This window comes from Delphinus delphis, chromosome 15, assembly GCF_949987515.2.
Source record: "Delphinus delphis chromosome 15, mDelDel1.2, whole genome shotgun sequence".
Classification (NCBI taxonomy): Eukaryota; Metazoa; Chordata; class Mammalia; order Artiodactyla; family Delphinidae; genus Delphinus; species Delphinus delphis.
Window position 1 is genome coordinate 86,426,365 of NC_082697.1, and position 26,009 is coordinate 86,452,373.

General features: G+C 43.1%; 1 long non-coding RNA gene across 2 annotated transcripts; it reads left to right on the forward strand.

Annotated features, from left to right (window-relative positions):
- Positions 1-162: 162 nt before the first annotated feature.
- On the forward strand, positions 163-26,009 carry LOC132438383 (uncharacterized). Of its 2 annotated transcripts, none has more exons than XR_009522178.1 (3): positions 163-992; positions 14,571-14,790; positions 25,388-26,009. It is a non-coding gene; the product is annotated as an uncharacterized lncRNA (long non-coding RNA). The 2 variants fall into 2 exon arrangements; XR_009522179.1 differs by lacking the exon at positions 25,388-26,009 and adding an exon at positions 17,351-17,414.

A 26,009-nucleotide genomic window follows, 5' to 3' on the forward strand; every position in this document is an offset into this window, starting at 1 on the left:
TTATTTTATACATAGTAGTTTGAATCTCTTAACCCCCTACCCCTGTCTTGCCCCTTCCCTCTTCCCTCTCTCCACTGGTAACTACTAGTTTGTTCTCTATATCTGTGAGTCGGCTTCCATTTTGTGATATTCATTCCTTTGTTTTATTTTTTTAGATTCCACGTATAAGTGATAACATCTAGTATTTGTCTTTCTCTGTCTGACTTATTGGCAATGAGTTTTTAAGTGCAACACCAAAAGCACAATCTTTGAAAAAACATTGGCAAGTTGGACGTAAAATTAAAAACTCCGGGGCTTCCCTGGTGGCGCAGTGCTTAAGAATCCACTTGCCAATTCAGGGAACACAGATTCAAGCCCTGGACTGGGAAGATCCCACATGCCACGGAGCAACTAAGCCCGTGTGCCACAACTACTGAGCCTGTGCTCTAGAGCCTGTGAGCCACAACTACTGAGCCTGCGTGCCACAACTACTGAGCCTGCGTGCCACAACTACTGAAGCCCACGTGCCTAGAGCCCGTGCTGCGCAACAAGAGAAGCCACCACAATGAGAAGCCCGCGCACCGCAACGAAGAGTAGCCCCCACTCACCGCAACCAGAGAAAGCCCGTGTGCAACATCAAAGACCCAACACAGCCAATAAATAAATTAATTAATTAATTAAAAAAACACAAAAAACGGAAGTCGTATGAGGTCGCTTCTCCACTCAAAAGCGTTGAATGGCTTCCCATCACTGAAAATGATAGCCAGAATCCTCACAGTGGCCTGCAGTGCCCTCCAATGCCCTGCACGCTTGCTGCCCTCCCCTCCTACAGGGCTCCCATTGCTACCTGGGCTCAGCTGTCCTGGCTTCCCAAGGACATTCTCACCTGCAGGCTTTTGCACCAGACTGGATCACTCCTCCAGCAGAGATACCCGTGGATCAGCTCTCATTATTTCTAGGACTTTGTTCACATCTCTGCTCAGCAAGGCCTTCCCTGACCTCTCTACAGAATGGTACGTATGCCACACCCATACCCACAGATCATGAGTCCTGCTTAGCGCCCACCACCATTGACATACTGTTTCACATATTTGTTTTTATTATTTCTCTCTGTTCTCTCCTATCCTTCTTCCCCCTCCTCCACTCCCCAATAGAATGTCTATTTTTCCTTTCAATTCTCTCAGGTTTTGCTTCATGTATTTTGAAAATCTGTTGTTAGGTGCTTACACATTTAGGATTTATGTCTTTTTCGTGCATAGTGGTATATATGTGGTCATACAAGCTGTTTTGCTATATGTAATGTGTCATTTTTTGGTGTATTTACCCCATTACAATTATGTAATGTTCCCCTTTTATTCCCAGTAATCTTCCTTGTTCTGAAGTCTAATTTGTCTGATGTTAATATGGCCACACGAGCTTTCTTTTTTTTTTTTTTTTTTTTTTTTGGTACCCGGGCCTCTCACTGCTGTGGCCTCTCCCATTGCGGAGCACAGGCTCCGGACGCGCAGGCTCAGCGGCCATGGCTCACGGGCCCAGCCGCTCTGCGGCATGTGGGATCTTCCCGGACTGGGGCACGAACCCGCATCCCCTGCATCGGCAGGCGGACTCCCAACCACCGCGCCCCCAGGGAAGCCCAGCCACCTTTCTTTTCATTAGTGTTTGCATGGTATATATTTTTCCACCTTTTCACGTCTAATCTACCTATGTCGTTATATTTAGAGTGAGTTTTTTTTAGACAGAACACGGTTGGGTCTTATGTTTTGTTGTCTGTTTTTTATCCAGTGTATTGAACTTTATCTTTTAATTGATATTGTTGGACGATTTATATTTAATGTAATTTTTGACATGGTTGGATTAAGTCCATGATTTTGTTATTTTCCGTTTGTCCCTCTGTTTTCCGTTCCTCCCTTCCCCATCTCCTACCTCCTTTGGGTTATTCAAATATTTTTTAGAATTCCGTTTTAATTCATCGGTTGGCTTTTTGGGTCCATCTCTATGTATTATTTTCTGTGTGTGATTGCTCTAGAGATTATAATATACATTACTAACATCCTACGGTCTACTTAAAGTTAATATTTTATCACTTCATGTAAAATGTAGAAGCCTTACCACTACTTAGGTATCTTTATCTTCCCATTTATGTTGTATTATTGCATATATTACATCTACATACATTGAAAATCCCATTAGACAATGTGATAACTTTTGCTTCCAACAACCATGCTTGCTTTAAAGAACTTAAGAGGAGAAAGATAGTCTCCCTATATATATACTGTTTCTGTTGTTCTTTCTTCATTCCTGAATATCCACGCTTCTTTTTTTTTAAATTAATTAATTAATTTATTCTTGGCTGCGTTGGGTCTTCCTTGCTGCGCGCGGGCTTCCTCTAGTTGCAGAGAGCAGAGGCTAGGCTTTGTCGCGGTGCACGGGCTTCTCATTGCGGTGGCTTCTTTTGTTGTGGAGCACAGGCTCTAGGCACGCCGGCTTCAGTAGTTGCTGTTCATGGGCTCAGTAGTTGTGGCTCTTGAGCTCTAGAGCGCAGGCTCAGTAGTTGTGGCCCACGGGCTTAGCTGCTCCGTGGCATGTGAGATTTTCCCAGACCAGGGCTCAAACCCGTGTCCCCTGCATTGGCAGACGGATTGTTAACCACTTCCCACCAGGGAAGTCCTATCCATGCTTCTTTCTGGTATAATTTCCCTGCAGTTCGAAGAATTTCCTTTACCTTCTCTTTTAGAGCAAGTCTGCTATTGATGAATTTTCTTTGTTTTCCTTCTGCAATGTATTTTATCTTCATTCCTGAAATATGGTTTCTTGCATGTAGAATTCTGGGTTGACAGTTCTTTTTTTTCCCCCTTCAGCACTGTCAAAATGTTTTCCCACTGTTTCTGTCCTCTTTAATTTCTGATGAGAAATCTGTGATCATTCCAAGTGTTTTTGCATGTAATATATCATTTTTCTCTAGCTGCTGTCAAAATGTTTTCTTTATCTTCAGTTTTCAGCACTTTGAGTTTGATGTGTAGAGGTTTGTGGTTTTGTTCTATTTTGTTTAATTTTTATGTTATCCAGTTTGGTGTTCACTGAGCTTCGTGGGAAGTTTTCAACCACTGTTTCTTCAAGTATTTTTGTTTTTTCTGCACCAATCTTTTTCTCATCTCTGGGACTCCTATGACACAATGCTCAAACTGTCCATATTATCTTTTTCTTTTTCTTTTTTTCGCCACGCCACTCAGCTTGCAGGATCTTAGTTCCCCAACCAGGGATAGAACCTGTGCCCCCTGCAGTGGAAGCGCAGAGTCCTAACCACTGGACCGCCAGGGAAGTCCATATTGTTTTTTTCAACCTTTATCCTCTCTGTTCATTATTTCTATTGATCTGTCTTCAAGTTCCCTTATTTTTTCTTTCTGTCACCTCCGTCTGGTATTAGGTCCTCCAGAGAATTGTTAATTTTAGGCCATGTATTTTTTTTTAATTGTTAATTTTCCATTTGGTCCTTTTAAATTATTTGTTTCTCTGCTGAGAACTTCTACCTTTCCATTCATTTCAAATATATTTACCGTTGCATCATGGAGCTTAACTTTAAACAGCTGCTTTAAAGTCTTTGTCTGACAGTCCCGACATCTGGGTTACCCCCAGGCTGGCATCTGCTGGTTATCTTCTCTCTTGAGAATCGGTCAATTTTCCTGACTCTTTATATGTGGAGTAATCTTAGATTGTATCCTGGACATTTTGAATATTGTGTTGTTCAGGGTCTGAGTCCTGTTAGAATCCTCTGGAACATACTGACTTTTGGGCTGTTTTAGTGGCAGCCGCCCTGGAACAGCTCAGACTGCAAGTTCTGCTTTGCCTCCGTGGGTGGTGGTTCCAGTGTCCGGCTTTGCTGTGGTGATTTGGGTCTGGGATGTGTGTGCACAGAGGAGACGTGAGCCCAGGCTGTGGTACGGACTCCTTTCCAGAATCAGGCATCCCTTCTTCAGCCCTCTCCTTTGCAGGATTCTCCTCACGTCCTCTGACTCACAGGGGCCCCTTTTCTGGTGCTCTGGCCAGAAAGATGGGGTTCCTCGGAACTTTAGCTGCCCACCTGCCACTGCACAGTTCTGTGACGAGGGCTGCCCTTGGGGCACAGCCAGGAGACGAAAAGCAGAGAAAAAATGGATGTTTCCCCCCATGCACACTCTTTAGACCTCAGGCATACCTTTCCCCAGGTCCTCTGCCCAGAAAGGCAGTTTCCGTGGGAGTTTTAGACTCCAGGGTGCCACTGCAAAATGGGGCCGGGAAGCAGGACGCTTTCTAAGGATAAAGAATAAAGAACAAGGAGGAGAAAAAGAGAAAATACCTGATCTGAATGGGGCCAAAGAGTCAACCTCGTTTGGGTGAGAAGGAATAAGGAAGTAAGTGTAGGGACGGGGGTTGGCTTGGCGTGGGGGTTTGGCGGACGCATATCCTGCGCTTGTGGTCAAGCGGAGCATTTATGGGGGCTGCTCATCTACGTGTGGTTTACCGACATGGCACCCTCGGCAGGAGCAGCTCCAGCTTGAGCCGAGAAAGCTATTTCAACACATCAAAAACCTGTTTACAAAGAAAATCATTTTGGGACTTCCCTGGCGGCCCAGTGGTTAGGACTCGGCACCTTCATTCCTGTGGGCCTGGGTTCCATCCCTGGTTGGGGAGCTAAGATCGAGACATGGCCAAAAAAAAAAAAAAGAAAAAAAAGAAACAAAACAACTTAAAATCATTTTAAGGCCAAATTTAGAGTTCCCACTAAAATCATGAGTTTGATGGCTACTGGTGTTTCCGTTACATTAACATGGCTATTAAACTAACTATTAAAAAGGAAGATGCTCTGCCACATTCCCTGCCCCTTTGGGCAGCCTGGGACTCGAGTGAGCGGGACAGACTGCCTCCGTTGCTAGATAACCTTGGGCAATTTATTTGTCATCTCTAAGCCTCAGTTTCCTTATCTCTGACATGGGAATAACAGTAGTAATATTTACCTCATAGGCCTGGGAGAGGACAGGTCCAGTAAGATCAGGTGGATGAATTATGCTTTTATTTTCCTGTAGGCTTATCTGAAAAGAATGAGCAGTATTTTCAAGAGGGCCAACCTCGTTCTGCAGGGTGGAGGATGCTCCTGGTTTTTGTTTATTTATTTATTTATTTTTATTATTGAATTTTATTTTATTTATTTTTTTATACGGCAGGTTCTTATTAGTCATCCAGTTTATACCCGTCAGTGTATATATGTCAATCCCAGTCTCCCAGTTCATCACACCACCCCACCCCTGCTGCTGCTTTCCCCCCTTGGTGTGCATACGTTTGTTCTCTACATCTGTGTCTCTATTTCTGCCCTGCAAACGAGTTCATCTGTACCATTCTGCCAGGTTCCACATATATGCCTTAATATGCGATATTTGTTTTTCTCTTTCTGACTTACTTCATTCTGTATGACAGTCTCTAGATTCATCCACATCTCTACAAATGACCCAATTTCGTTCCTTTTTATGGCTGAGTAATATTCCATTGTATATATGTACCACATCTTCTTTATCCATTCGTCTGTCGACGGGCATTTAGGTTGTTTTCATGACCTGGCTATTGTAAATAGTGCTGCAGTGAACAATGGGGTGCATGTGTCTTTTTGAATTATGGTTTTCTCTGGGTATATGCCCAGTAGTGGGATTGCTGGGTCATATGGTAATTCTATTTTTAGTTTTTTAAGGAACCTCCATACTGTTCTCCATAGTGGCTGTATCAATTTACATTCCCACCAATAGTGCAAGAGGGTTCCCTTTTCTCCACACGCTCTCCAGCATTTGTTGTTTGTAGATTTTCTGATGATGCCCATTCTAACTGGTGTGAGGTGATACCTCATTGTAGTTTTGATTTGCATTTCTCGAATAATTAGTGATGTTGAGCAGCTTTTCATGTGCTTCTTGGCCATCTGTATGTCTTCTTTGGAGAAATGTCTATTTAGGTCTTCTGCCCATTTTTTGATTCGGTTGTTTGTTTTTTTAATATTGAGCTGCATGAGCTGTTTATGTATTTTGGAGATTAACCCTTTGTCCGTTGATTCGTTTGCAAATATTTTCTCCTATTCTGAGGGTTGTCTTTTCGTCTTGTTTGTAGTTTCCTTTGAGTTGCAAAAGCTTTTAAGTTTCATTAGGTCCCATTTGTTTATTTTTGTTTTTATTTCCATTACTCTAGAAGATGGATCAAAAAAGATCTTGCTGTGATTTATGTCAAAGTGTGTTCTTCCTATGTTATCCTCGAAGAGTTTTATAGTGTCCAATCTTACATTTAGATCTCTAATCCATTTTGAGTTTATTTTTGTGTATGGTGTTATGGAATGTTCTAATTTCATTCTTTTACATGTAGCTGTCCAGTTTTCCCAGCACCACTTATTGAAGAGACTGTCTTTTCTCTGTTGTATATTCTTGCCTCCTTTGTCATAGATTAGTTGACCATAGGTGCATGGGTTTATCTCTGGGCTTTCTATCCTGTTCCATTGATCTATATTTCTGTTTTTGTGCCAGTACCATATTGTCTTGATTACTGTAGCTTTGTAGTATAGTCTGAAGTCAGGGAGTCTGATTCCTCCAGCTCTGTTGTTTTCCCTCAAGACTGCTTTCGTTATTCGGGGTCTTTTGTGTCTCCATACAAATTTTAAGATTTTTTGTTCTACTCCTGTAAAAAAAAAAAGCCATTGGTAATTTGATAGGGATTGCGTTGAATCTGTAGATTGCTTTGGGTAGTATAGTCATTTTCACTATATTGTTTTTCACAATATTTGTTTCTTCCAATCCAAGAACATGGTATATCTCTCCATCTGTTGGTATCATCTTTAATTTCTTTCAACAGCGTCTTATAGTTTTCTGCATACAGGTCTTTTGTCTCCCTAGGTAGGTTTATTCCTAGGTATTTTATTCTTTTTGTTTCAGTGGTAAATGGGAGTGTTTCCTTAATTTCTCTTTCAGATTTTTCATCATTAGTGTATAGGAATGCAAGAGATTTCTGTGCATTAATTTTGTATCCTGCAACTTTACCAAATTCATTGATCAGCTCTAGTAGTTTTCTGGTGGCATCTTTAGGATTCTCTATGTATAGTATCATGTCATCTGCAAACGGTGACAGTTTTACTTCTTCTTTTCCAATTTGTATTCCTTTTATTTTGTTTTCTTCTCTGATTGCCATGGCTAGGACTTCCAAAACTATGTTGAATAATAGTTGCGAGAGTGGACATCCTTGTCTTGTTCCTGATCTTGGAGGAAATGCTTTCAGTTTTTCACCATTGAGAATGATGTTCGCTGTGGGTTTGTCATATATGGCCTTTATTATGTTGAGGTAGGTTCCCTCTGTGCCCACTTTCTGGAGAGTTTTTATCATAAATGGGTGTTGAATTTTGTCAAAAGCTTTTTCTGGATCTATTGAGATGATCATATGGTTTTTATTCTTCAGTTTGTTAATATGGTGTAACACATTGATTGATTTACATACATTGAAGAATCCTTGCATCCCTGGGATAAATCCCACTTGATCATGGTGTATGATCCTTTTAATGTGTTGTTGGATTCTGTTTGCTAGTATTTTGTTGAGGATTTTTGCATCTATAGTCATCAGTGATATTGGTCTTTAATTTTCTTTTCTTGTAGTATCTTTGTCTGGTTTTGGTATCAGGGTGATGGTGGCCTCATAGAATGAGTTTGGGAGTGTTCCTTCCTCTGCAATTTTTTGGAAGAGTTTGAGAAGGATGGATGTTAGCTCTTCTCTAAATGTTTGATAGAATTCACCTGTGAAGCCATCTGGTCCTAGACTTTTTGTTTGTTGGAAGATTTTTAATCACAGTTTCAATTTCATTACTTGTGATTGGTCTGTTCCTATTTTCTATTTCTTCCTGGTTCAGTCTTGGAAGGTTATACCTTTCTAAGAATTTGTCCATTTCTTCCAGGTTGTCCATTTTATTGGCATAGAGTTGCTTGTAGTAGTCTCTTAGGATGCTTTGTATTTCTGCAGCGTCTGTGGTAACTTCTCCTTTTTCATTTCTAATTTTATTGATTTGAGTCCTCTCCCTCTTTTTCTTGATGAGTCTGGCTAATGGTTTATCAATTTTGTTTATCTTCTCAAAGAACCAGCTTTTAGTTTTATTGATCTTTGCTATTGTTTTCTTTGTTTCTATTTCATTTATTTCTGCTCTGATCTTTTTGATTTCTTTGCTTCTGCTAACTTTGGATTTTGTTTGTTCTTCTTTCTCTAGTTCCTTTAGGTGTAAGGTTAGATTGTTTATTTGAGAGTTTTCTTGTTTCTTGAGATAGGCTTGTATTGCTCTCTTAGAACTGCTTTTGCTGCATCCCATAGGTTTTGGATCATTATGTTTTCCTTACCATTTGTCTCTAGGTATTTTTTGATTTCCTCTTTGATTTCTTCAGTGATCTCTTGGTTATTTAGTAATGTATTGTTTAGCCTCCATGTGTTTTTGTTTTATACGTTTTTTTCCCTGTAATTGATTTCTAATTTCATAGCGCTGTGGTCAGAAAAGATGCTTGATATGATTTCAATTTTCTTAATTTTTTTTTTTTTTTGGCGGTACATGGGCCTCTCACTGTTGTGGCCTCTCCCGTTGTGGAGCACAGGCTCCGGACACGCAGGCCCAGCGGCCATGGCTTACAGGCCCAGCTGCTCCACGGCATGTGGGATCTTCCTGGACCGGGGCACGAACCCGCGTCCCCTGCATTGGCAGGCCACTGCGCCACCAGGGAAGCCCAATTTTCTCAAAATTACTGAGGCTTGATTTGTGACCCAAGATGTGATCTATCCTGGAGAATGTTCCATGTGCACTTGAGAAGAACGTGTAATTTCTTGTTTGGGGATGGAATGTCCTATAAATATCAATTAAATCTATCTGGTCTGTTGTGTCATTTAAAGCTTGTGTTTCCTTATTAATTTTCTGTTTGGATGATCTGCCCATTGGTGTAAGTGAGGTGTTAAAGTCCCCAACTATTATTGTGTTACTGTCGATTTCCTCCTTTATAGCTGTTAGCAGTTGCCTTATGTATTGAGGTGCTACTATGTTGGGTGCATATATATTTATAATTGTTATATCTTCTTCTTGGATTGATGCGTTGATCATTTTGTAGTGTCCTTCCTTGTCTCCTGTAACATTCTTTATTTTGAAGTCTGTTTTATCGATATGAGAATTGCTACTCCAGCTTTCTTTTGATTTCCATTTGCATGGAATATCTTTTTCCATCCCCTCACTTTCAGTCTGAATGTGTCCCTAGGTCTGAAGTAGGTCTCTCGTAGACAGCATATATATGGGTCTTGTTTTTGTATCCATTCAGCAAGCCTGTGTCTTTTGGTTGGAGCATTTAATCCATTCACGTTTAAGGTAATTATTGATGTGTATGTTCCTATAACCATTTTCTTAATTGTTTTGGGTTTGTTTTTGTAGGTCCTTTTCTTCTCTTGTGTTTCCCACTTAGAGAAGTTCCTTTAGCATTTTTTGTAGCGCTGGTTTGGTGGTGCTGAATTCTCTTAGCTTTTGCTTGTCTGTAAAGCTTTTCATTTCTCCATTGAATCTGAATGAGATCCCTGCTAGGTAGAGTAATCTTGGTTGTAGGTTCTTCCCTTTCATCACTTTAAATATATCATGCCATTCCCTTCTGGCTTGTAGAGTTTCTGCTGAGAAATCAGCCATTAACCTTATGGGAGTTCCCTTGTATGTTATTTGTCGTTTTTCCCTTGCTGCTTTCCATAATTTTTCATTGTCTTTAATTTTTGCCAATTTGATTACTATGTGTCTCGGCATGTTTCTCCTTGGGTTTATCCTGTATGGGACCCTCTGCGCTTCCTGGACTTGGGTGGCTATTTCCTTTCCCATGTTAGGGAAGTTTTCAACTCTAATCTCTTCAGATATTTTCTCGGGTCCTTTCTCTCTCTCTTCTCCTTCTGGGACCCCTGTAATGCAAATGTTGTTGCGTTTAACGTTGTCCCAGAGGTCTCTTAGGCTGTCTTCATTTCTTTTCATTCTTTTTTCTTTATTCTGTTCTGCAGCAGTGAATTGCACCATTCTGTCTTCCAGGTCACTTATCCGTTCTTCTGCCTCAGTTATTCTGCTATTGATTCCTTCTAGTGTAGGTTTCATTTCAGTTATTGTATTGTTCATCTCTGTTTGTTTGTTCTTTAATTTTTCTAGGTCTTTGTTAAACATTTCTTGCATCTTCTCGATCTTTGCCTCCATTCTTTTTCTAAGGTCCTGGATCATCTTCACTATCATTATTCTGAATTCTTTTTCTAGAAGGTTGCCTATCTCTACTTCAGTTAGTTGCTTTTCTGGGGTTTTATCTTGTTCCTTCATCTGGTACATGGCCCTCTGCCTTTTCATCTTGTGTGTCTTTCTGTGAATGTGGTTTTTGTTCCACAGGCTGCAGGATTGTAGTTCTTCTTGCTTCTGCTGTCTGTCCTCTCACTCCTGGTTTTTAGAATGATGCTCAGACCTGGGAGTGCCCAGTCTCTGAGCCTGGAGGGCAGTGGATGAGGCAGCAGAGACCTAGGCTGGCGCTTGGCGGTCTCAGGGTGGAAGGCTCTCCAGAGGGGTGGCTCATGGGCGTTGGGCAGCTTTGTTGCAGCCTAGCAGCCTGCGTAGAGTCTCGGGAACCCTGCTGGGCTGGAGTGGACTGACTGGTAATGGTGTGAGCAGAGGCCCAGCCTCCTCACCTCACCTCCCAGCCAGGGGCCAGCCTGGGTGGGTTTGCCAGCACTGTGGCCCAAACTTAACAGCCTGAAGGACCGCCCTTGAAAAAACAAACAAACAAAGAGCCCCGAAAATGTAAAATTGCATTTCATCTTAGCCAGTGAGTGGAGGCTTGTTACCAGTTTTATCGTGATTTAGAAAAAGGAAGAACTGAGACATTTGCACATCGTGAGTGCCCAGGACATGGCATTCGTTCGTAGCTCTGACGGCCTGATTTCGCCTACACTTATCCAGCCAGCCTGCTCTTGTGTGGTTGTGGGGTTTGGGTGAGAGGCACGCCTGCTCCTGGCCGTGGCTGTGGAAGGCTGACCCGAGGAAATCGGAGGAACACAGACAGGGAGGTATTGGGGAAAACGCAGAACGGCACCCATCGTAGCTTATTCTTGTCAGCTGTCCATGTGGGAAATGATGCCGTGTTCCTCTAACATGAGGTGGAAAGTGGACAAATCAAAAAGGCAGGCGAGTCAGGGAGAGGTCTTCCTGTTGGTCTTGTGTGGATGGCAGCCCCACTGCTGTGTTTGAAGTGCTGCAAGGTGGGGACCCCAGGTTATGAGGACATGCTGCATGCTGGGCTCCGGACCCCGTATCTGCAAACAGCTTGCAGGAGCTTTGACAGATACACAGTTGCGTCCAGGAAACCATGGCCCCGTGGTCGGTCAGGACTCAGCATGTCATGGTCCCAAAGTTTCCTCACGCCTCTTTGCAGGTCAGCCTCTCCTCTTTCCCCAACCCAGGCACTGCAGATTTGGGGGAGGAGGAACCTAAATGGTGGGAAAAGAAAATAAACAAAAACAAAGCAAGTGATTTAGGAGGGAAAATTGAGAAACAGCAGGGTACCGTCCAAGTTTCTGTTTGCAGAATTGCTTTGTGTGTGTATACATTTTGGAGAGAAGCTGGGTTTTTAGAATAGATTTGCATTTTCTTTGTGATTTTTCTATCGAGTTAGAAGGAACAGAACCTCAGTGGACAGAATCTTAGATGGCTGCCAGCCCCATGGTTCTCAAACCGTGGTCCTCAGGGTGCTAGAATTCCACAGGCGGCCTGACTTTGGGGGATTCCACACAGGTATGATTCTAATTGTTAAAACATTTTGAAACTGTGTAGAAATGGCAATAAATTTTATGTTTCTCATGCCCTTGTCTTTCTTTATAGATGTGTAATTTTACTATATATAGAAAATATTTTATCTTTATATAGTATTTTATATAGTATTTATTATATAAATAAGAAAATTATCATATAAATAATATATTTTGTATGTCTATTATAATATTTGTAGTATTCAAGATATGGTTATAAAATATATATAGATAAAATACTATATATAGTAAATATATAGTATATATAAATATATAGTAAACTATATAGTAAAATATACAGAAAATATAGATAAAACACTATACTGAATATATATTTTATGTTATACAAAATTTGTATATATAAATTGTATATTTTATATATGGAATAAATACTATATATAGTAAAATTATAAATCTATAAAGAAACAGTCATGGTAAACATATATATTTAGTACGTATATAATATAAAAATACACATTTAGTGTATATATATATATTAATATATATGTTGCCAAACAACATAATGCATGTTTGTCAATCTTATTTGTGTGTATGATTCTGGAATTTGCACTTTTTCCCATTATGTTTATGAGATTAATTCATTTCCATGTACAAAGCTACAGGTGATTATTTTCTCTGCTGAATAGCATTCCACTGTAGACTACGTTCTAGTTTCTTTATCCTTTAATGGTCGGTGGAAATGTGAGTTGTTTCAGGTTTTCGGTGTTGCACACAGTGCTGCTAAGAACATTCTTACACATGTGCAGGAGTTTATCTGAAGACTGAGTGACATACCTAGGACTGGAATGGATGGTTCCAGGGTAGGGGCCTCTTCAACTTTACAAGATGATGGGAAATTTTTTCCAATGATAGGTATGTAACCAGGTCAGCTTTTTTCTGTGGAGACTCCAGAAGAAAGTTTCTACCATCGCTGCGTGTAAATTTGAAATTCTTATCGTGATACCGTTGTTAAGAGTCTGTGGCTCAGTACTGGACGGTCAGAGTCCAGAGGCTGACCAGGACACGTTACAGCAGCTACGCTACTAACCCGTGAATGACTGGGATGGGTGGGTCTTTATGCTTCTGTGGCCACAGTTTACTCACCTGTAAAATGGGAAAGAAATACCTGCTTCAAGGGGACTCGGGGATCAGAGAGACATGACAGCTAATTCCAGTGCCTGATCTTGGCTGGGTCCTGTACTGGAGGGAAACATGCTTTGAAGGACATTATTGAGTCGATGGGTGAAACTGACAACATTGGAATATGAACAGTAGATTAGATCAGATATATTATCAGGGTTAAATTTGCTGAAGCTGATAGCTGTACTAGGTGATATAAAAGAACATCCCTGGGACTTCCTGGTGGGCCAGTGGTTAAGACTTCGAGCTTCCAATGCAGGGGGCCCGCTTTTGATCCCTGGTCAGGGAACTAGATCCCGCATTCCTCAGCTAAGATCCCACATGCCGTAACTAAAGATCATGCGTGCCACAACTAAGATCTGGAGCAGCTAAGTAAATAAATAAATCATCCTACATCCAGAAGTATTTCGAGGTAAAAGGCTGGGATGCTTGCAACTTACTCTCAAATGTATAAATAAGGATTGCAAGTGATGAAGCATGTCAGGTAAAATGTTAACGCCAGTGAACAAAAAAGATGGGAAAACCTCCTAAACTCGGGGAAGACTGGGAACAAGCACAGCAATTTTTTTCTAGGAGCTCTAGGGCTTGACACGGCATTTGGAGATGTCTGCCGAAAGAACAAATGCTTGAATAAATGAACGAATTAATAAGTTAATAAATAAAGGCTGTGATACCTTGGCTGGGCATAGATGTAGAGAACTCCTTGTGTTAACATTGACCTTTTCGTGAGGTTTGATTTTGAGTGATGGCCTGTCTCACTCCCAGAACAGAGTAGATCCCAGCACATTGTCCAATAAAAATACAATGTGAGCCATATATGTATTATAATTTTAGAACTGTCTAGTGACCACCTTGGAAGCATAAAAAAAATAGGTAAAGTCAACTTTAGTACTGTATTTCATTTAGCCCAACGTGTTCAGATAGTATTACTTTAACATATAACTAATATTAAAATCATTGAGGTATTTTTACATTCTTTTTTTTTTCATTTGAAGTCCTGGCAGTCCAACACGTACCTTACTTACTGCACTTCTCAATTCAATCACTAAATTTTCATCGAAATAGTTGATCTGTATTTTGATTTCATAAAATTTACAGTTGAAAAGGTAGATTTATATACCCAAATCGTTCCAAACATACTTGAAAGGTTTCCAATAGCTGAATGAGTATGGCTTTTACATTTAAATCGATTTAAAGGAAATAAAATGAAAACTTCAGTTCCCCAGTTATACTAGCTACCTGTGGCTGGCGTGTGCTGTGCTGGATGGCGAGGGGGTACGTGCTCCCTAAATAGGATGGATGGATGGATGGATGGATGCATGAGTGGAGCTGGGCTGGTTAGCAGACCGCCCTCTCATGAGGGTTTCAGATTCAGTCAAAGGCACGTTTGTTAAAGGAGAACATCAAGTAGCAAAATCATACATTAGTATAGGCACTGGAAAAATATATTCCACATTGTATGCAGTGAATTCAGTAAGTATTCATCGAGAGGCAGGCCTGCCCGAGTTGCTGAGTTAAGGTCCCTCCCTGCCCGCACGGAGCTGCCACTCTGGCTGGGGAGACGGACAGTGGACAGATGGGTAGTGGTTGCGTGGCAGTGGGGGATATAAGGGCATTTATTGTTACAGAAGCTGACGGGGCTGAATGAAGGCAGCCCCAGGCGGAGGGCCCTCTGAAGAGGACACGTCTGAGCTGAGACCTGGGAAGCCGGAAGTGGGCGCTGCGTGGGGTGGGGAGGTTGATGCTCCCGCTGGAGGGGCGACTTGTCGGGATCGCGGGAAGAACTCGAGTCGGCGGAGAGACGAGTCGCCTGCAGGTGGCGCTCTCGGCCCACCCTTTTCTGTCCAGGTAACGGGGGTTTCCTTTTTCAGTTGCTAACCTCGTGGGAAACCCAGGAAGCACTTTTCTCTCAGGTGAGTTTCGCAGTCATTTCTCCAGGGTATTGTATCTGAACGGGGCTGAAAGATGGAGTCGAAGGGTCACATATGGCCCAGATCCCCCAAATCTCTTGACAGAGCCCACCTCCGCCTTCACCAAGGCTAATCTTCCAATGGGGGCGCAGTCAGGAGTCAGAGTCCGTGTTCAGCTCCACGAGACCTTGGGCGAGTTATCCGTCTTCTCTGAGCTGCTTCCTAGCTGTGAACTAGGTCAGGAACCCTGACTTTGAAACAAGATCGTGGGGTCCATGGAGCGGGCAGCGTGTCTGCCTTGGTCCTGGCCGGTCCTGCGGTAACTGAGCCCAGCTGCCAGGCCCTGTAGCAAGTGCTCACTTAGTCTCCAGGACAACCCCCGAGGCAGGGATGCTGGTATCCCCACCGGGGTGGAGGCGGTCCAGCCAGCCTCCTGGCCTCAGAGGCCGTGCTCCACTCAACTGTGTTGGGCCATCTCCCTTGTTTTGAGGTGGAGTCTTTCACTGGGGTCCTTTGAGAAGAGGGTGATAAGAATTGGAAAGTGGAGTTTGTGATGCTGTAACCCTGAGCAGGAGGGAAGAACTGGGGGATGAGCTGAGAAAAGGATACTTCTCTGGAGCTATGACAAACCTTCCCCTCCTTGACTCGCGGTATCAGTAATTATCAAGAGTGCCTACTACAAGCCAGGCACTACCTTAAATACTTTGTAGATTTGTCTCATTTAATCTTTTCAGCATTTTTTAACTCAAAGAAAAGTACAGAGTAGTATATAAACATCTGTTCACCCACATCCAGATTTTTAAATGTTAACATTTTGCCACATTTGCCTCAAGAGTTTTCTTTCTGGGACTTCCCTGGCGGTCCAGTGGTTAGACCACCAATGCCGGGGACTCAAGTTTGATCCCTGGTCGGGGAACTAAAATCCCACATGCCGCCTGGTGCGGTCAAAAAACAATTAATAAAATAAAAAATAAATCGATTTATCTTAAAAAAAAGATTTTTCTTTCTAAGGAACAAAAAAGAGATTTGAAGTCCCCTCTCTGTCTCTCCTAAATTTCATCTTCTCCCCCCTCCCCACCCCAGAAGAAGCCATCACATATCTATCTATAAGTAATACATACATTGTTTGGTATCTTTTAATGCAATTGTTATTGATTTAATTGTGGATTCACATGCAGTTGTAAGAACTAAAACACTTTGCCCAGTTTCTCCTAATGATGCAAAACTAGTATAATATCACAGCCAGGATGTAGCCGTTGGTACAGTTCCCCTATTTTATTCAGATTCCCTGTTTTGCCCATCCTCTTTTCTGTTGTGTGTTACGTCTTTAAATGTACACCAGTGGTATGCTATGCATGTCCTTCTGCAACATCCCTTTTCACCCCAAATGATGTTTTTAAGATCTCTCCATCTTGGTACATACTGCTCTAGTTCATGCGTTGTATGAATATACTGCAATTTATCATTCATCCCACGTGGATATCAAAGGAGGGGCGTGTGTGCGTGTGTGCGTGTGTGTGTGCGTGTGTGTGTGTGTGTTCTGCAATGAAGAGGCTTGCATTTGTCACCCCCAGCGATAGTTTAGAGGATATGACCAGAAGAGGAATCTCAGAGTCCTAAGGGGTCTGCATTCCAACTTATTAGACATTAACAAATTGTCCTCCAAAGCATCTACATCAGTTTGCACTCCCTCCAGCAGTGTAGGGGTATTTCTGTTTCTTTTCATCTCCTGTGCATGAAGGAGTATCTATCTCACTGTTGTTTGAACTTGCATTTCCCTGATATAAGTAGATTTCTGATTTAAGCAGAAAAGGAAATTATTAAAAGCAGCTAAAGTCTCCAGGAGGGCTGGGAAACCAGGCTTAAAGCTGAGCAGACAGAAGTGTGCAGATCAGGCCAGGAGCTGGCAGTGACGACAGCATGAAGACAACGCGGGGTCCCAGACGTCGGAGCTGGCACCCCAGCACCACTGACAGCAGCCCTGGGTGCTGGTGGAAGCCCCCAGCCTCCACCCCCTTCGCTGTGTGAGGCAGGCGCTGCAGCTGCCGTGGGCTACCACCATCGTGCAGGCCGCTCGGCCTCAGGGCCCCGCTTCTCGTCCGCGCGGCTGGGTGCAGCTGGGGCTGAGGGTCTGACAGTTCACCCGCATGTGGTAGGACAGTCTCAAAGGAGAGGATTCCCCAAACATGGGGCGGAAGACGCAGGTGCGGTATGGTCAAAAAATGACAGATGTCTAGCACACCCAGTCGACAGTAAGGTTGGACATCTTTTATATGTTTATTGGCCACTCAGATTTCCTTTTCAGTGAGTCTCCTTTGCCTCTTCGGGGTGGTTTGTCTTTTCCATGTTGAAGTGGATGAGTTCTTTATAAATTCTGAATTATAATCTTTAAGCCTATTACCTATGTTACAGTATGTATATTCTGGGCTGTGCTGTATCTTTTCACCTTGTTTTTGGTGTCTTTTTTTTGTTTTTGGTCCATGCCATGTGGCTTGCAGGACCTTAGCTCCCTGACCAGAGATTGAACCCGCGCCCTCGGCAGTGAAAGCGCTGAGCCCTCACCACTGGACCGCCAGGGAATTCCCGCATGGTATCTTTTATCATGCAGGTTCGTCATGCTGGCACTTAAAATTATCTATAGTTTTCTTTGTACTTCTGCTTTTCTGAGTGCCTCCCTGGTTTGAGAATATAGCCAGATGCGTGATTGGGATCAGGTCTTCCCCTGAAAACAACTAAAATGCTGGATAAAATGAAAGCACTATCTGGGGCTTCCCTGGGAGTGCAGTGGTTGAGAATCTGCCTGCCAAAGCAGGGGACACGGGTTCGAGCCCTGGTCTGGGAAGATCCCACAGGCCTCGGAGCAACTAAGCCCGTGCGCCACAACTGCTGAGTCCGCATGCCACAGCTACTGAAGCCGACGTGCCTGGAGCCCGTGCTCCGCAACAAGAGAAGCCACCGCAGTGAGAAGCCCGTGCACTGCAACAAAGAGTAGCCCCCGCTCGCCACAACTAGAGAAAGCCCATGCGCAGCAATGAAGACCCAATGCAGCCAAAAATAAATAAAATAGATACAACACTAAAGAAATAAAAACTTAAAAAAGAACACTATCTGAGTAAATCATCGAAGAGCTGACAAGATAGTAAAGATTTGCTGCAAATAAAAGAGTTATCATCACTATAAATAAGGAATTAAAATCTGAGGGAAAGTAAGAAGAGCGCTACAGGCATTTGCCAACCTGGTGAACTGGAGCTCAGCTGATGGCCTCATAATACATGGAAGAAGGTAAAGACCAGGGTCTGTACAAAGTTGGGAATATAATAGGAAGCCATTGTCCCTTAAAACCGGGACCCGAAGGCTATGTCCTCAGGGTAGGAGGCAGCAAAGTTAGATTTGCCTGTCCCAACCATAGCAGGGGGTTACAAGGAAGGTTAACTCGATACAGAATAGTGCTGGGATGTGGGAGGCTTACCTGAGACACTGTAGCAGTAACCCTGCCTTACAGGGATCTGTAGCCCAGGTTGGGGAGCCCACAGCCTTAAGCTTCAGAAGCAAAGTGGTCTCAGACTGGTAGCTTGCCTAGGTACCTAGCAGAAGCAGATGTAAATTCTTACTGCCTTTTTTTTTAAGTAATAAAGGGGTTTACTCTGTTCTAACACCTAGAGGTGACTCCTTAGCTAATTAACTTTCAGTCTTTCACGTTTTCTCACGTGTGCATTTAAGATGATACATTTCCCTTTAAACATTGATTGCCTTGTTTACGTCTAAGATAAGTAGTGCTTTCGTTGTCAATTCCAAATAATCTATTTCATTATGAATTATTTTACATTTCTGCATATATATATTATTTTACGTTTCCACATATACAGAAGATTTTGGGGTAGCAGTTTGTTAGTAATTTTTATTGAGGTGTAGTTTACGTAAAGCCTACATGCATAGCTTATGTATTAGAGGTCCAAGGATTTTGACAAATGCATACACCAGTGTAACTGACTCCCTTATTGAGATAGAACATTTCTATCACCCCACAAAATTCCCCCCTGCCCTTTCCTTTTTTTTTTGCGGTACGCGGGCCTCTCACTGTTGTGGCCTCTCCCGTTGTGGAGCACAGGCTCCGGACGCGCAGGCTCAGTGGCCATGGCTCACGGGTCCAGCCGCTCCGCGGCATGTGGGATCGTCCCAGACCGGGGCACGAACCCGTGTCCCCTGCATCGGCAGGCGGACTCTCATCCACTGCGCCACCAGGGAAGTCCCCCCCTGCCCCCTTTTTTTTTTTTTTTTTTTTTTTTTAGCGGTATGCGGGCCTCTCACTGCTGTGACCTCTCCCGTTGCAGAGCACAGGCTCCGGACGCGCAGGCTGAGTGGCCATGGCTAACGGGCCCTGCCGCTCTGCAGCATGTGGGATCCTCCCGGTCCGGGGCACGAACCCGCGTCCCCTGCATCGGCAGGCGGACTCTCAACCACCGCGCCACCAGGGAAGCCCCCCCCCTGCCCTTTTCCATGGTAGGCAACCACCATCCTGATATTTTTCAAATCTTTGGTTTTTCATCACAAGGAAAAATGTTTTTCCCTATTTCTTTAATTTTATATAGGATAATGGCTATTCACTAATCTCACTGTGGTATTCATTTCCTGATGTGTGTAAGTCAGATCATTATCCTGTACACCTTAAACCTATACAGTGCTGTATGTCAATTATATTTCAATAAACTGGAAGAAAAAATAAAAAAGACTACTCTTTTCCCCATTGAATTACCTCGGCAGCTTTATTGAAAATCAACTGACCAGGGACTTCCCTGGTGGCGCAGTGGTTAAGACTCCACTCTCCCAATGCAGGAGGCCCGGGTTTGATCCCTGGTCAGGGAACTAGATCCCATATGCTGCAACTAAGAGTTCATATGCCACAACAAAGGAGACCACATGCCGCAACTAAGGAGCCTGCCCGCCATGACTAAGACCCAGTGCAACCAAATAAATAATAAATAAATAAATAAATATTAAAAAAAAAAATCAATTGACCAGGGACTTCCCTGGTGGCACAGTAGTTAAGACTCCACACTCCCAGTGCAGGAGGCCTGGGTTTGATCCCTGGTCAGGGAACTAGATCCCACATGCGTGCCTCAACTAAGAGTTCACATGCCACAATAAAGGAGCCCATGAGCCACAATTAAGGAGCCCTTGAGCTGCAACTAAGGAGCCCACCTGCCACAACTAAGACCCAGTGCAGCCAAATAAATAAATAATAATTAAAAAAAATCAATTGACCGTATACGAGTGGGTTAAGTTCTGGGCTCTCTGTGTTGTTGCATTGCTCTATTTGCATTTCCTTATGACAATATCACATTACTTTGATTACTGTAGCTTTATAGAAACCTTGAAATCGGTCAGTGAGAGGCCTCTAACTTTGTTCTTTTTAAAAATTGTGTTGATTATCCTACTTTGCTTTTCCATATACATTTTGTAATTAGCATATACATTTCTATGAACAAAGCATACTAGGATTATGATTGGAACTCCATTGAGGCTATACATCAATTTGGGAAGAACTGACATCCTAACAATATGTCAATGTAAGTATTTAGGTCTTCTTTAGTTACCCTCAGCAATGTTTTATAATTTTCATCTTAGAGGTTTTGCCCATATCTTTAAAAATTTATCCCTACATATTTCCATTTTGTATATTAGTGGTATTTTTAAAAAGTTTATTTTCCAGTTGTACATTACTAGCATATAGAAATATAATAGATATTTATATTTGATGTTGTATCTTGCAACCTTGCTAATTTAGTTACTAGCTCTAGTAACCTTTCTGGATTCTAGAGAATTTACTATGTACATTACCGTATTTTTTTTTTTTTTTTTTTTTTTTGCGGTACGTGGGCCTCTCACTGTCGTGGCCTCTCCCGTTGCAGAGCACAGGCTCCGGACGCGCAGGCTCAGCGGCCATGGCTCACGGGCCCAGCCGCTCTGCGGCATGTGGGATCTTCCCGGACCGGGGCACGAACCTGTGTCCCCTGCATCGGCAGGCGGACTCTCAACCACTGCGCCACCAGGGAAGCCCACATTACCATATTTTTAATGAGCAGATTCTTTCCTGTCTGTATGCGTTTTTTCCTGTTTCTTGCTTCACTGTGCACTGGCTAGACCTCCAGCACGGGGTTGAATGTGAACAGTGGGAGTGTGCGTGGTGGTGTTCTTCCCAAGCATTTAATATTTCAATCCAAACACTGAAAACGTTCAGTGTTTTATCATCCTGCCCCAGATGGCTAGCTCTTGGTTTTCTGAAGATACCTTTATGAGGTTGAGGAAGTTCCCTTCAACTGCTAGTTTGCCAAGAGTTTTATAATGAATGGATGCTGACGTTTTTCCAGTGCTTTTAGTGAATATTATTGAAATGGTCATACGGATTTTCTCCTTTGCTCTGTGAGTATGGTATTACTGGTTGAACTGTGTTCCCAAAAAAGACATGTTGAAGTCCTGACTCTCAGGACCTAGGAATGTGACCTTATTTGGAAATAGGGTCTTTGCAGAAGTAATCAAGTTAAGATGAGGTCATGAGGGTGGGCCCTACTCCAACATGACTGATGTCACTATAAGAAAAAGAACATGCCTTGTGAAGACAGCCATGTGATGTGTCTACAAGCTGAGGAACACCAAGGACTGTCGGCAAACACCAGAAGCTGGAAAGTGCAAGGAAGTCTGCTCCTCTAACAAGTTTCAGAGGGACCCTGGCCACCAACAGCGTGATTTCAGACTTCAAGCCTCCCGAACTGTGAGGCAAAATATTTCTGTTGTTGAAAGCCACACGGATTGTGGCTTTGTTAGGGCAGCCCCGGGAAACAAATACATGTGGTGAATGACCCGGACTGATTTAAAACGTTAAACCAAACTTGCATTTCACTTGGTCACAATACTTTTTATGTAGTACTGGATTGGATTTGCTTGTATTTTGCTAAGGTTTTCTGTGTCTGTGTTCATGAAGAATATTATCTGTAGTTTTCTTGGGATGTACTTGTCTGATTTTGGTATTAAGGTATTTTTCTTTTAATGTCTTTGTCTTATTATTTTTTGCGTTACGCAGCAGGAGGCCTCTCACTGTTGCGGCCCCTCCCGTTGCGGAGCACAGGCTCCGGACGCCCAGGCTCAGCGGCCATGGCGCATGGGCCCAGCTGCTCTGCGGCATGTGGGATCCTTCCGGACCGGGGCACGAACCCGTGTCCCCTGCATCGGCGGGCGGACTCTCAACCACTGCGCCACCAGGGAAGCCCGTCTTTGTCTTATTTTGATATCAGACTTTTACAGAAAGAGTTTGGAGAAATAGTTTATTTTTTTTAAGACTTTTTAAAGGAAAGTTTAAGGTTCACAACAAAGTTGAGAGGGAGGTTCAGAGAATTCCCCATATACCCCCTCCCCCTGCATATGCATTGCTTCCGCATTTTATCATCACTCACCAGAGTGGTGCATGTATTACCAGGAATGAACCTACATCGGCACATCATAATCACTCAAAGTCAATGGTTTGCCTTAGGGTTCACTCTTGTTTTTCTCTATTCAATGAGTTTAGGTGAACTGGGGAAACGGTTTTGTTTTCAAATTTTCCGTTTGTTTGTTGCTACTGTCTAGAAATACAGTTGATATATGTGTATTGGTGTTGCATCCTGCAACTATGGTAAATGCACTTATTCTAGTTCTAGCTGGGTTTTCTTAGCATTTTTCATGTATTTGCATATGCATGTATTTGCATATCATGTATTTGCATACCTTCCTTTCCAATCTTTACGCCTTTTTTCCCTGCCCGCTTCACAGGCTGGGACTTCCAGTCAACGTTGAGTAGAAGGGAGAGTGGACATCTTGTTTTATTGCTAATCCTAGGGGGAGAATGTTCAGTCTGTCACTTTAGGTGTGAAGTCAGCATTAGACTTTCAGAGATGCTGTTTGTCAGGCTGCAGAAGTTTTCCTTATCATCCTAGTTTGCAGAGTTATAATCATGAATGGGTATTAAATTTTGTCAAAGTTTTCCTGCATTATTTATCTTTTTCTGCAATTTATATTTTCTGCATATGAGATGATCATATGGTTCTTTTGAAATGGTGAGTTACACTGATTTTTCAAATAATTAAACCAACGTTACATTCCTGGCATATGCTCTGCTTGCATTCGATTGCTATTATTTTTTCCTTTAGAAGTTCAATAGAATTCACTAGAGAAGCCATCTGGACCAGGAGTTTTCTTTGTGAGGAAGGTTTTTTTTTTTTTTTTTTAATTGTGGTAAAATACACATAACAGTAACCTTTTTTTTTTTTTAAGATTTAATTTTAGGGGCTTCCCTGGTGGTGCAGTGGTTGAGAGTCCGCCTGCCGATGCAGGGGACACGGATTCGTGCCCCAGTCCAGGAAGATTCCACGTGCCGCGGAGCGGCTGGGCCTGTGAGCCATGGCCGCTGAGCCTGCGCGTCCAGAGCCTGTGCTCCGCAACGGGAGAGGCCACAACTGTGAGAGGCCCGCGTACCTCAAAAGAAAAAGATTTAATTTTAATTATTTTTGGCTGTGTTGGGTCTTCATTGCTCTGCACGGGCTTTCTCCAGTTGAGGCGAGCAGGGGCTACTCTTTGTTGCGGTGCACAGGCTTCTCATTGCGGTGGCTTCTCTTGTTGTGGAGCATGGGCTCTAGGCCCGCAGGCTTCAGTAGTTGTGGCACAGGGGCTCAGTAGTTGTGGCTCGCGAACTCTAGAGTACAGGCTCAGTAGTTGTGGTGCATGGGCTTAGTTGCTCCGCGGCATGTGGGATCTTCCCGGACCAGGGCTTGAACCCGTGTCCCCTGCATTGGCAGGCGGATTCTTATCCACTGCGCCACATGGAAAGTCCCAGTAACCATTTCTTAGGTGTACAGTTCAATGGCATTAAGTGCCACGAATTTAATGGCTTGTAACGACAAAAATGTACTGCCTGCAGGTCTGAAGGTAACAAGTCTGAAACGAGACCTAACAGGGTTAAAACCTAGGTGTTGGTGGGACGGGCTCCTTTTGGAGGCTCCGGTGGAGAATCCATTCCTTGCCTCTTCCAGCTTGTAGAGGCTACTGGCATTCCGTGGCTGATGGATGCATTCCTTGACTTTCTGCTTTCAACAGCACATGGCCTTGTCCCTAACTTTGACCGTCTTTGACAATTCCTTTTGTGCAGCACCCTCGTAATTACATTGAACCCGCCCAGATCATTCAGGGCACTCTTCCCATCTCAAGATCCTTAACTGTACACATCTGCAAAGTCCCCTTTTCCATGTAAGGTAACATATCCACAGGTTCTGAGATTAGAACCTCTTTGAGGGGGCATTATTCTTTGAGGGATTATTATTCCATCTATGACAGTCCATCCTCTGCCCCCCAAAGATTCACATCCATCCAATATGCAAAATACATTCATCCCATCCCAACATCCTCCAAAATCTCAACCCTTTATAGCATCAACTCAAAGTCCAAAATCTCATCTAAATCTCATTAGCTCACAAGTCACAGATCTCATCGTAGGAATAATGTAAATCAGGCATGGGTTTGACTCTATGTATGATTCATCCCGAGGCAAAATTCCTCTTCATCTGTACACTTAGAAAATAAATGATCTAATCCCAAAATACAATAGTGAGATAGCTATGGGGTAACAGTTACAGACATTCCCATTCAAAAAGGGAGAAAATGGAAGGAAAAAGAAATTGCAGTCTCAAGCAATTTTGAAATCCAGTGAAGCAAACTCAATTAGGTTTCTTTTATTCTTTTTTAATATATATTTTTTTGACCGAACAACTTGTGAGGCGTTAGTTCCCAGACCAGGGATGGAACCCGGCCCTCGGCAGTGAAAGCACAGTCCTGACCACTGGACCGCCAGGGAATTCCCTCAGTTAGGTTCCAAGGAATTATCCTCTGTGGCTTAACGTTCTGTCCTCTGGGCCCACAGCTCCACCCTGAATCTTCTTCCTTTTTCATCCAGGGTAGCACATGCTTGCAGCTGAGTAGTAGTATGAGGTTGTTTCCTGCCTATAGAATTTTGAGGGTCAGACAGCCTTCTTTCATTTCATCTTTCTCTGTCCCTGTCAGTCCAAGCTGGCAGTGTTTCTGCTGATATAACATGCTCAAAAACCTATGGCTCTCCCATGTACGTCGTTCACAGGTCTCATCCACAGGTCTTCCCTGAATAATTCCATCTCTGTTTTTTGCTTCTCCAGAGGTGGCACACACCTAATCTCTTCAAAGAGCCCTCTGTGTCACCACAGGTTGTGACCTTTTGTTCCTCTCTAGGCACCAGAAAAATGTTGTTCAGCCATACCTCTGGCTTTCTCCCCAAAGCAGCTTTCCTGACAGTGAGTGTCCTAATTTCACCATCTTTTGCAATCTAAATAGGTTCTTTTTCGTATAACTGTAGGATACAATCTAGCTAAGCTTTCTGTCACTATATAGCAAGATCCCTTTTTCATACAGTTTCCAACAACATGTTCCTCATTTCCTTCTGAGCCCTCCGTGGAGGTGACTTTTTTTTTTTTTTTTTGCAGTACGCCGGCCTCTCCCTGTTGCAGCCTCTCCCTCTGCGGAGCACAGGCTCCCGGACGCGCAGGCTCAGCGGTCGTGGCTCACGGGCCCTGCCACTCCGCGGCATGTGGGATCCTCCTGGACCGGGGCACGAACCCGTGTCCCTTGCATCGGCAGGCGGACTCTCAACCACTGCGCCACCAGGGAAGCCCCAGAGGTGACTTTGATGTCTATATTGCTGCCAGCAGTCTGTTTATGACAATTTAGGTACCACCGTCTAAAGTGATGTAGGTTTTCTATACCACAGTTAATATCCATACGCCTAGTAACAGTCTATTCAAGGAATCAAGGCATCTTCTATGACACTTCTCAAAATTCTTCCAGTCTTTACCTAATTCCAAAGCCAATTCCACATTTTTGGATGTTTGTTATAGCAATACCCCACTTCCCGCCACCCGTATCAGTATTTTGTATTTTTCATTGCAGTGTTGCAATCTATCATTTGACTATAGCAATATGTTCCTCCAGTCTGTTGTTAATAGACGTTTGGGTAATTTCCAGTTTTCAGCTATTTGAATGTGGCTTCTAGGAAGGAGCCTTTTTTGGTGGACATATCCTTTTATTTCTCTTGGGTAAATGTCTAGG